Below are 9820 nucleotides of genomic sequence, written 5' to 3'. Positions count from 1 at the left end.
TCTGAGCCCGTGTAGGTTTGTCTGTGTGGAATAGAGTTCCAGTCTCGCTCCCTCCCACTCTCTCTCTCCCTCTCTCTCCCTCTCTCTCTCTCTCTCTCTGTTTGTCTATGTCTCTCGCTCACTGCATCAGTAGTCCACTGTGTGGCTCCCGTCACAATGCCTGTGGTCACACCTCACCGAGCAAATTGTTCATTAGCGGAGATCACCCTGCGCTGCGGACGCTGGGAATCAGAGTTGGGCATCAGACTACAATCGCTTATGCAAACATACATTCTGAGCCTTTACATGCCGTTATGCGCACGCAGACAGAAGCTGGAAGCTGGTGAAATTTGAATTCAGCGGTTTTCAGGCACTATATTTAGACCTGATATAACCAGTGTGCTGACGTTGACTTTTTGGCTCATCCACCACACAGAAAATAGCTTATCTTTATATCACAACCTGGTTCCAAAAAAGTTGGGACGCTGTATAAAACGCTTTGCAAATTAACTGTTTAGCAACAACAGTTTTACAAAGTGTTTCTGAGCCCATGTAGTAACATCCTTTATCCAGTCATGTGTTCACAAAGTGGTGAACCTCGCTCCATCCTCGCTTGTGAACGACTGAGCCTTTCCAGGATGCTCCTTTCATACCCAATCATGATACTCACCTGTTACCAATCAACCTGTTTACCTGTGGAATGATCCAATGCATCAAATTCAGAATAAGCAGATATTTACAAAAATCAATCACGCCAATGAGGTAAAACATTCAATATATTGTCTTTGTGCTGTTTTCAATTAAGTTAATGCCATAAAGGATTAGCACGTTATCACATTCTGTTTCAATATTGTTTAACAGTGCCCCAAATTTTTGGGAATCTGAGTTGTTGTTGGACTCCAGAACATAATAACAACATAAGTGTTTCCTGATCTGACCCTTCTATCAGCAGGACGATATCACATCCGAAAACATTACAGAAATAATACCCTACAATAGAACCCTACTGTGTTACAGTTAAGGAAATGCTGACTGTCGGTTGGAAAGAGGAAGCAAAAGCAGTCCCCTTTGTCAAAGTTCAACATTTTGTTGACCACCTTCATCTGCAGACTTTAAGACTGTGTCACGACATCACACGACTTCCTGCTGCGCTCCCGATCCCAATTGCTCGTTCTGCAACGACTGATGGCGTGGGTTTTCCGGAGAGGACAGTCTCATCGTAGAACATGACGAGATCGCTCCAGCAAAGTCTGAGCGCCAACAAACACAAGCTGAGGAGAGACAGACGGGCTGAAAGAAAATCAAAGGATTCGCCAGATTACACAATCATTTGACAGTTCAATCAAACTGTGGGAAGTTTTAATGAAGGTCAAACAACAGGTCAAAGCTGAACCAGGAGGTCTGTCTGTAAACTGTGATGGTTGCAATGGATGGTTTGGATAATATTCTTAACATTTACTATTGTTTTCTCCTCCAAATGAGTAACCTGAGAAGCTTTGGATGGTCTGACCACTTGTTTCTTTGACTTTTTTGTGTAACCAGTAGAAATTATTCAAATTCAGCCTGATTACAGAACAAAAACGTCAATATTGGACAGCTGTGTAAAACCCAGAGTTCAGGTTCAGTGGAAGTCTCTTTAAAAGTCTCCTTCTACGATATGTACAACCTCTGATCTTCACAACCTTGCTTTTCGCCATCTTTCATATCGGGCACGCTACTTCCTGTAGCGACACCGAATGTTGGCTTTGGACATTACTCGCGAGGCACAGGATTGTCCAACATGAACCCAACTCCGAGCGATGCTGGGCTGCCAACAAGTTCTCCCATAAACCATCTGTGTCATTAGTTTCCATCCCGCCCTACCCAAGCGCAGAACAACTCGCGACATGTCCAACCTCCTACAAAGTTTACCCACAGCCGACGAGATTCACCTTTAACACAGTTCGAAACCGACTCCAGTCAATGGGGGGTGTTACCTGTTGTGCACCAACTTTGGCACAACATTCCTCTGATCTCTGCCCCTATGATCCCCAGGAATTTCCCAAATATAGAAACAATCAAAAAACTCTCAGCCCCGAGGAAACGTAATTTCGTGAGTCTTGGCTGAGCGGTCCTGCCGGTGATGAAGCCCCCTCCCCAGCTTGGCTCAGTCCCGCCGACGCAGGCGAGATCGCCTTAATGACATGTTTGACCTTGACTCTCCTTGCTATTCTTACCACCTTCACTTTTACGCTAGTGAGATAAAAGACTAGCTTCCTTGCCACGCGGCTGTTTCTTCTACTTTGAATTCAGTGTATTGTCGTGTTTTTTATGCAGAATAAATTGGATTTAGATTGGATGTATATGTGAAGATGTACGTCTCCCACACTTGAAATATATACACGATTATTCTGACCTTCAAAAGTAGTCAAGACGGTTATATGCTAATACTGTAATGTCTGAGGGACTGACACAGAATGTACCTCTCATACTAAACTGAGTTGGAGAAGTGGCAAAGCCAGTCTTTTAGGGTTTTCAGACTTAACTAAAAAGAATCTTCTGTTTTTGGGAAAAGCAACACTTTTCAGACACAGGTTAGTTTACAGCCTGGTTTCATGCTAATGAAGAAATCCAATCTTTTTTTGTAATAACTGTAGACACAAGTGCTTCTTATCATCCTGCAGGCTTTGTCCAACAGCAGTGAGGGATATGAAAGGTGGAATTAACTCCACTGATCTCAGGTCAGATTTAAATGTTTCAGTCTTATGAAGTTATGAATTTGGAACATGGTAAGCTGAGCTTTAAACTGTGCCGGAGGACAGCTCTGACAACAGATGAGTGTTGTAATTAAAGAGCTTTAGTCAGGTCCCGGATCAGTTTTTATTTATTCATATCCTCACGGTGTTCTTGGGTTTTTTACTTACTTAACTAATAACCTTGACTGGAAGATAAATTATATTCTAAATACATAATGTACTGAGGTATCATGAACTGTGCATATGCATTTCTTCACATGTGCATCAGATGTCTCCTCAAATGTAACTTTTCCTTGAAATAAATATAAATACAGCCAAAAATATAAATATATAGCAACTACAGCTGAAAAAAGATTATTTAATTATTTCAATGATGATAGACAGAAACTTAATCAGCAACCAAATTTCCACCAAAACTACCATTTCCTGCTTCCGGCATCTCAGTTTTCTCCTTTTCTCTGTTGTATCTCATTGTAAATTGAATATGTTTGGGGCTGGTACTGTTGGTCAGATAAAACAAGACATGTGAAGACGTCACTCTGGCTTCTGGGAATTTGTGATGGGAATTATTCGCCGTTTTCTTAGTTTTTATTAACTGATACAGAAAAAGTCATTAATTGCAGCACTAATGAAAATATATAATTTGTTCCCACCATCTCTGCTTTTTCCCCCTGCTATGAAGTTATTTAACTTCGACTCCAGCTCATCAAAGCAGCTCCAGCATCCTGCTGGAGTCCTGAAAACACTCTTCCCCTTCCAATTTAAGATAACCTCTGTGGAGCCTATCATGCACTTTTACACATATTCCTGTGCTATCAGTGTGACTAATGGCTGTGGAGTTTGCTGTGTTAAAGGGACTTTTCATGCTTTCTCAGGTCTGGCTGGTGTCTTAAGGACACTGTGAAACAGATTGGAGTCCCCCAGAGAATACTAAGAATTCAGTGTGTGTGTGTGTGTGTGTGTGTGTGTGTGTGACTTCATACCGATGTCCTCTCCTTGTACAGTCCAGTGGCTCCAGCACACGGAAAGTGCCAGACAATGGCAGATTGTGGAGGTCAAAGAAAGTTTCTTTGTCTTGAGAAAAAACAATGGACTCTATCTATAGTTTATTGGCTCTGCCATCTATGTGGACCCTGGCCAGGACCATTTTTATAGTTTTATAGTGACAGAAAGGTCAGGACTTCAAATATCCCCAAAGCAGGATTCAACCTTTGTGAGTGTTTTTGTGCATCTATGAATATGTCTTAATTATGTTTCACCTCTTACATGGCACAAGCTGAGATTCACTGAAGTAAAAACAGAGCGAGGCGTGTCATTAATCGAGCTCGTAATGTATGGAACGGCAGCGGTCACGGTGTAAATGTGTCCTTTGAAAAAAATCCATAGACAATCTGACTGGGGGAGAAATCAAATACACACTTTGTAGCTGTTAACGAGCAATGCAACGTTTGTGTGTGTGTGTTTCGGTCTCATGCAAGAAGTGAAGTGAAGCGGCTGTGTGTGTTTGTATGTGTGTGTGTGTGTGTGTGTGTGTGTGTATTTTTTATGAATGTACTCTCACACAGCTTTCCCTGCAGATTTGATGCAGCTGATTAGGGCTGCTAGATGAGAATCAGGGCTGACCTCGGTGAGAGATCAACGCACTCACAATACGATGGTACAGCATGTGCCTTTCACGGCGCATGTGTCCACAGTGTAAAGATGCATTTAGGCTTAAAGCGAAGCAGTTTGTCTGCACGCGTTATTCAAATGAATTTGGCAATCTGTATTAAACCACTTTTAAACACTGTGCACTCAGAGTGAAGGCATTCACTCTGGCTAGCTAACAGTACGTACTGAACGTGTGTGTGTGTCAATTTGCTAACATGGCTAATTAGCAAACAATTGAATATTCAGACATCCAGCAGACACGGAGCAACATTACCATGAATTTAGAGTCATGTTTCAGACCACCTGACAAATATATCTCAAGTATCTGCTCTCTTTAAGTCTCTTCAGCTGCTAAATGCTCCACTACGTTCACTCGCTCGTCAGTGTCTGATAGTGCTGAAGGTGCTGGGCAGGTCATGCACAGGGGCTTTATCAGGGCCTTTTCCCTGCAAACAGCTGCTTGCTCCTCCTGGAAACTACGCTGATAAGAGTCATGAGACTGAATCAAAACAATAAAGTTTAAATCGTGTCATGAAGCAGAGGTAGTGTAACCATGGTAATGCTGTTTTTTTTAACCTGATACCTGCCAACCAATCAGAAACAAGTATTCCTGTCCCCCACGGTACGACTGCTAAATTATCATTACAGCAGATTAAACATCTGGAGGCATCAAATGGGACTTCGGTGCAGGTGTGGGTCCAGTGAGATGTGAGCTTGTCATCTGTAATCAGTGACTGTATGTTTAATACATCAGCTCTGTGCACTTACTGGGGATTTAACGTGGCTTCCATACCAATAAGGAAGATTGATGGGATAAAAAAAAAAAAAAACGCCCCAGACGACAGGTGTCACACAAAAGATACAACAGCCTCCAAGCATGTTCTGAATGCAAATCATGCCCTCACACGGAGACGGGTTAAAAAGATGGAAAAGACATGGATGGAGAGGGGGGGGTTGATGGAAAAGATGGCAGAGAGATAAAGAAAAGGTGGATGAACACGCCCGGTGTTGTGTCAGCCTTTACGCTTCTTCCTCTTTTTGGGGAAGAAATGTTTGTTTGTCTGTTTTTAAAGCTGCTGTGAAGAATATTTTTATGTTTACAATGGATGAAGTAACGATGTGTAATGTGACAGTAGTGAAAAACCAACAAATAATTGTCAGTGTTGGGCCTAAAGTGTAGCGTAACGCCTTAGTTTGACAATTCAAGTAATCAGTTGTTTAGTTACATTTTCAAATAAGGAATCATTTACAGTTAAAAAATGACCGTATTTTCTGTTCCTTTTGTTGCACTGTTTCCGTTTCTCTGCTACTTCTTGGGCGTCGCTGCGTACGAGTGGAAGGTATCCAATCAGCATGCATGTGTATCTCGGCTAGCGACATGGTGGAGATATCACGTTAATCTGAATTTGCGTGTGAAAGGTGCGTGCAAATGCACATGCAAATTGTGCCTGAGTGATACAGAAGTGTGTGTGAGCTGTGAAGAGCTCTGCCTCAAATCAGAAGAAGCGCCTGCAAGCAATGTACACCTCCACATCTGTGGATTGCCCGTAATCAAACATTACTGTTACTAAAGGCTGTAAAAAGGGGATATTATGTCTGTTATTAGCCTGCAGAGTTACGGGTTATGGGCTGTAGGCTGGGCTATGGAAAGGTAGATGTACAGAAGGCTATTAGGAATTGCAAAGGGGTTTTCATTTTTGGTAATGCAAACGTACAAGTAAAGTTACAAGTTGGATATTTCCCTCAGGAGTTGGTGGAGACCAAACCAGAGCTAAAAGGAGAGTGAATATTGTGCTGGCTGGCAGAAAACATGGCTCTGTGAATGCTAATGCTGCTCACTGTTTTCATGAATTTGACTGTTTTGCTCTTGGTTCATTGTGATTTGCTACGCCTTGCAAGCACGAGCAACCATAAAACTGAACATTTCCACGTTTCCTGTAGTTTGGTTGTTAAATTCTCTGTAGCTGGTGGAAAAAAGCAGAATTTCTGCACGTTCAATGCTTTTGTTGTGATCATTTCGCCTCAGCGGAATTGTTGCTACCTGCATCAAAACACTTGAAAAATAAAAGGTAAATGCACTGTTTTAATGCATTAATGCATCAGACACGCTTGGTGTAATTCCATCCTGTCCGTGATGAGTTAGAAAGGCACATGATGCTGGGAGAAAATATGCCAGAGATGAGTGAGAGGAGTGAAAGGGGAAGACTGGGAGGAAAAGCAGGAAGCTGCAACGGAATTTCCACACCCTGATGTGGGTGGACCCCTCCCTCCCAGAGACCGGAGAGGGCACATTCTCCCCTCCTCCCCTCCATTTCTTCTCTACCTCCCGTCCCTCCCAACTTTCTCTTTTTTTGCCCGGACAATGGGGGCCACGGTGAAACAATGCAAAGAGGAAAGGCCGGGGGTTTGTGCGGCAGCAGTAGGGGGGTGGTCTGAGGTGCTGAGAGGGGACCTTGGGTGAGAGGGCCTTGGAGCTTTACACGGGGGGTTAGAAGAAAGTGATGGAGGCTTTCTTTTCCTGGGTGGGAGAGTTTTGATGAGGGGGATGTATAGAAAATCAGCAGGGACGAGGGGGGTTCTTTTAGAGGCTGACGTGAGATGGGGATCAGGGATGCAGGATGGAGAGGGGCAGCTAGCGTCGAGGGTAGCACCGCCGCCTGGCCGAGGGGCCGAGGGTTACGTTTTTGTGGGACTCAAACATTTTTCTGCCTGACCGAGCCTGAAAGTGATCATGCTGAGCCAGGAAAACAAAATCTCAGGCTTGTTCTGTTGCACACACACAAGTTTGCACACAAGATAAGCTTGTTAGCCCAACCACCGAAATTACAACTGGAATAATCAACGTCTTTATAGTCAAAAATGATCAGAAATGTAATGTGAAAAGAGTCACAGGACTCACAGGCGTGCCTTCGCAGCTTTCAGCTCATAGCTCTGACATTGTAGTTTGAAAGCACAGATTGTCATTGTTGAGGAGTTTTGCAAGCTAGTTGAGTTTATTCTAGAAAGTGGCCATTTGTTCACAGGTGACACTGTTCATTGGAGAGTTCAAGGAATGTCAGCTTTGGATTTCTGTCCAATTATTAACAAAGGTTTCGCCAGTGGAGCTAGTCAGTGTTACTTGCTTAAGTCCAGTGATGGTGATTCTTCTTCAGGCTGAGTTTCTGGAGGTTTCTCTATGATGATGGTGTAGCTGTGTGAGTACTGAGCAATGGTTGCCCTTTTGCACATTGTGTGGTGATGCAAATGCATTGCCTGGACAGTAAAACTACTAGTGTAATTGCATGTAGTTTACCACTCCCAAACACTGACCACAGTATTCCAGTCTCTATCAGAGGAAAGTCTAGCAGGTTTCTCAAAATCCAGGTTAAAGGCTTATACAGGTGTTTTATGTATCCTGTCACAACTGGGATATTACTGTGCATGTGCAAACCTCAAAATAATATTAGACCGCATATTAACTGGAGTCATACTGAAGATCAGGCACATAAGGTAGTGTGTGTGTGTCAATGCTAGAAGGTGCAAATGACTGGATGGAAAATAGATCCGGGGAAAGAGAGAAAAACAAGAGCGAGTGGGAGAGGATGTGCTGACCTAAAACTGCCTCTGCTGCCCATGTGTGAAAGAATGGAAAGACCCGATCATCACTGTGACAGCCGTTTTACAGGTACTGACAGGTAACCAGGTAACACTCTCACAATAACTCACATTCACAGCATGCAACGCCAACATGAGCAGCCGCTGATGTCCGAAAACATGGTTTTTATGGTTTTAAAGAGTAACATAAATGTAATTTTAATGCAAGTAACATAAATCAGATTTAAGATTAGAATGAATATTAAAACGCTGAGTGTGTAAGCCTGTGCTGTGCAGCCAAGCTTTAGTCAAACCTACATTACTTTATTTTGAAGTCATGTGTTCATGGGACAGTTTATAATAACACCAAGCCACTTCAGGGGAAATCGGAGAGGGAAGCTGCAGGTTACAGAGCCAAAGGAAACATCATGGCTAAAATCAGGGCTTGAGCACTTGTAGTTAGCTACATTTGGAGAGGAAAATACGGTATTTTATGATTTGACAGCTGTAGCTTTGAGTTACTTTGCAGATGAAGGTTTAAAAACCTGTAAGCCTATAAAACAACTTCATAGAGTAAAACAAACCACCTGAAAGTATGTAAAATGAGTAAAATTGACTCATCTCACAGTGGGCTGCAATATTGATATGGTGCTGCATGGCAATGCATCAATGACAATGAAACAATATACACGCTGACAGAGCCCTAAGTACTTTAATTACATTATGCTAATAATAGTTAACATAATCATACTTAGGGTTTTGAATGCTTAGTTTTTACTTACAATTGTGGTATTTCTAAGAAATGGAAGATCTGAATTATTTTTCCAGCAGTATATGGAGGTGTCAATAACACGTTTCAGGTATTTGGTGGACAGAAACAGGCTTTTGTTTGAAATACAAGATGTAGTAAACAGGACTGAACCTTAGATTTGGTGTGTTTCTCTGAACTGAGGCTGCCATCAAAGACAACACCAAAGATTACATGTGGGGTACTTCCCACTTTTCACAAGTAATACTGAACACTCCTCACACTGAAGTAGTATCCTCTCTCTGTAGACCAGCTGTTTGCCTCTGGCTCCATCTGCTGGTACTGGAATGTCTTGCAGTTATTTGATGAGTAGTGCAAACAGATTTCTTGACTGATGTTACCCTGTTTAGATAAAGTGGCAACTCAGTGTGACTTTCTTGCGTCATTGTGAGGACAATAGCTCATTCTGGCCACGAGGCCCTTTGGGCTTTCAATACCAGATCCAGAAAAAAATTCTGTTTTAGCTGCACTGTCACTCTTTATTTGTACGTGACAATGGAATCAAAATCAACTTTTTATTCTAAGTCTTAGTATCATTTTTGGTGCCTTTTATTAGCGATTTTCTAATATAACTGTCCTTAATATACCATTAAAATAAGATAAGATAAGATAAGATAAGATAAGGTAAGATAAGATAAGATAAAACTTTATTTATCCCCAGCTGGGGAAATTTGGGTATTACAGCATGTAATAGCAGTAAGGCTTCATGCTGTGGTCCCATTGTGTTTTCCAGCTAATACATCCCAGGTATAAGAATCTGCGTCTTTCTGAGTATTCAAACGTCTAATTCTCAGTACCAACAGCAGTTACAGTGATTGTGACTGCTGGGGCCAAATGTTGAGTATAACCTTTCAAAATAGACCTCAGATGTGTTTTGATTTAAAATCAAATTTGATTTTTACACTGTGGTGTTACTACTTTAAAGGAAGATGTCACTCCTCCACGGAATGGTTCATATATTGTGGAGTTCAGAAGTTTTTTTCCTCCATACCAGCTGGTGGCGGTAATGCGCCGTGTGGTTGTTTGTCAACTGCAAAAAATAAAAACATAAAAACATAAAGAAGAAGAAGTACCC

The sequence above is a fragment of the Chelmon rostratus genome, chromosome 22, assembly GCF_017976325.1.
Source record: "Chelmon rostratus isolate fCheRos1 chromosome 22, fCheRos1.pri, whole genome shotgun sequence".
Taxonomy (NCBI): domain Eukaryota; kingdom Metazoa; phylum Chordata; class Actinopteri; order Chaetodontiformes; family Chaetodontidae; genus Chelmon; species Chelmon rostratus.
The sequence above is the reverse complement of the archived record's forward strand: the minus strand, read 5'-3'. Positions refer to the sequence as shown.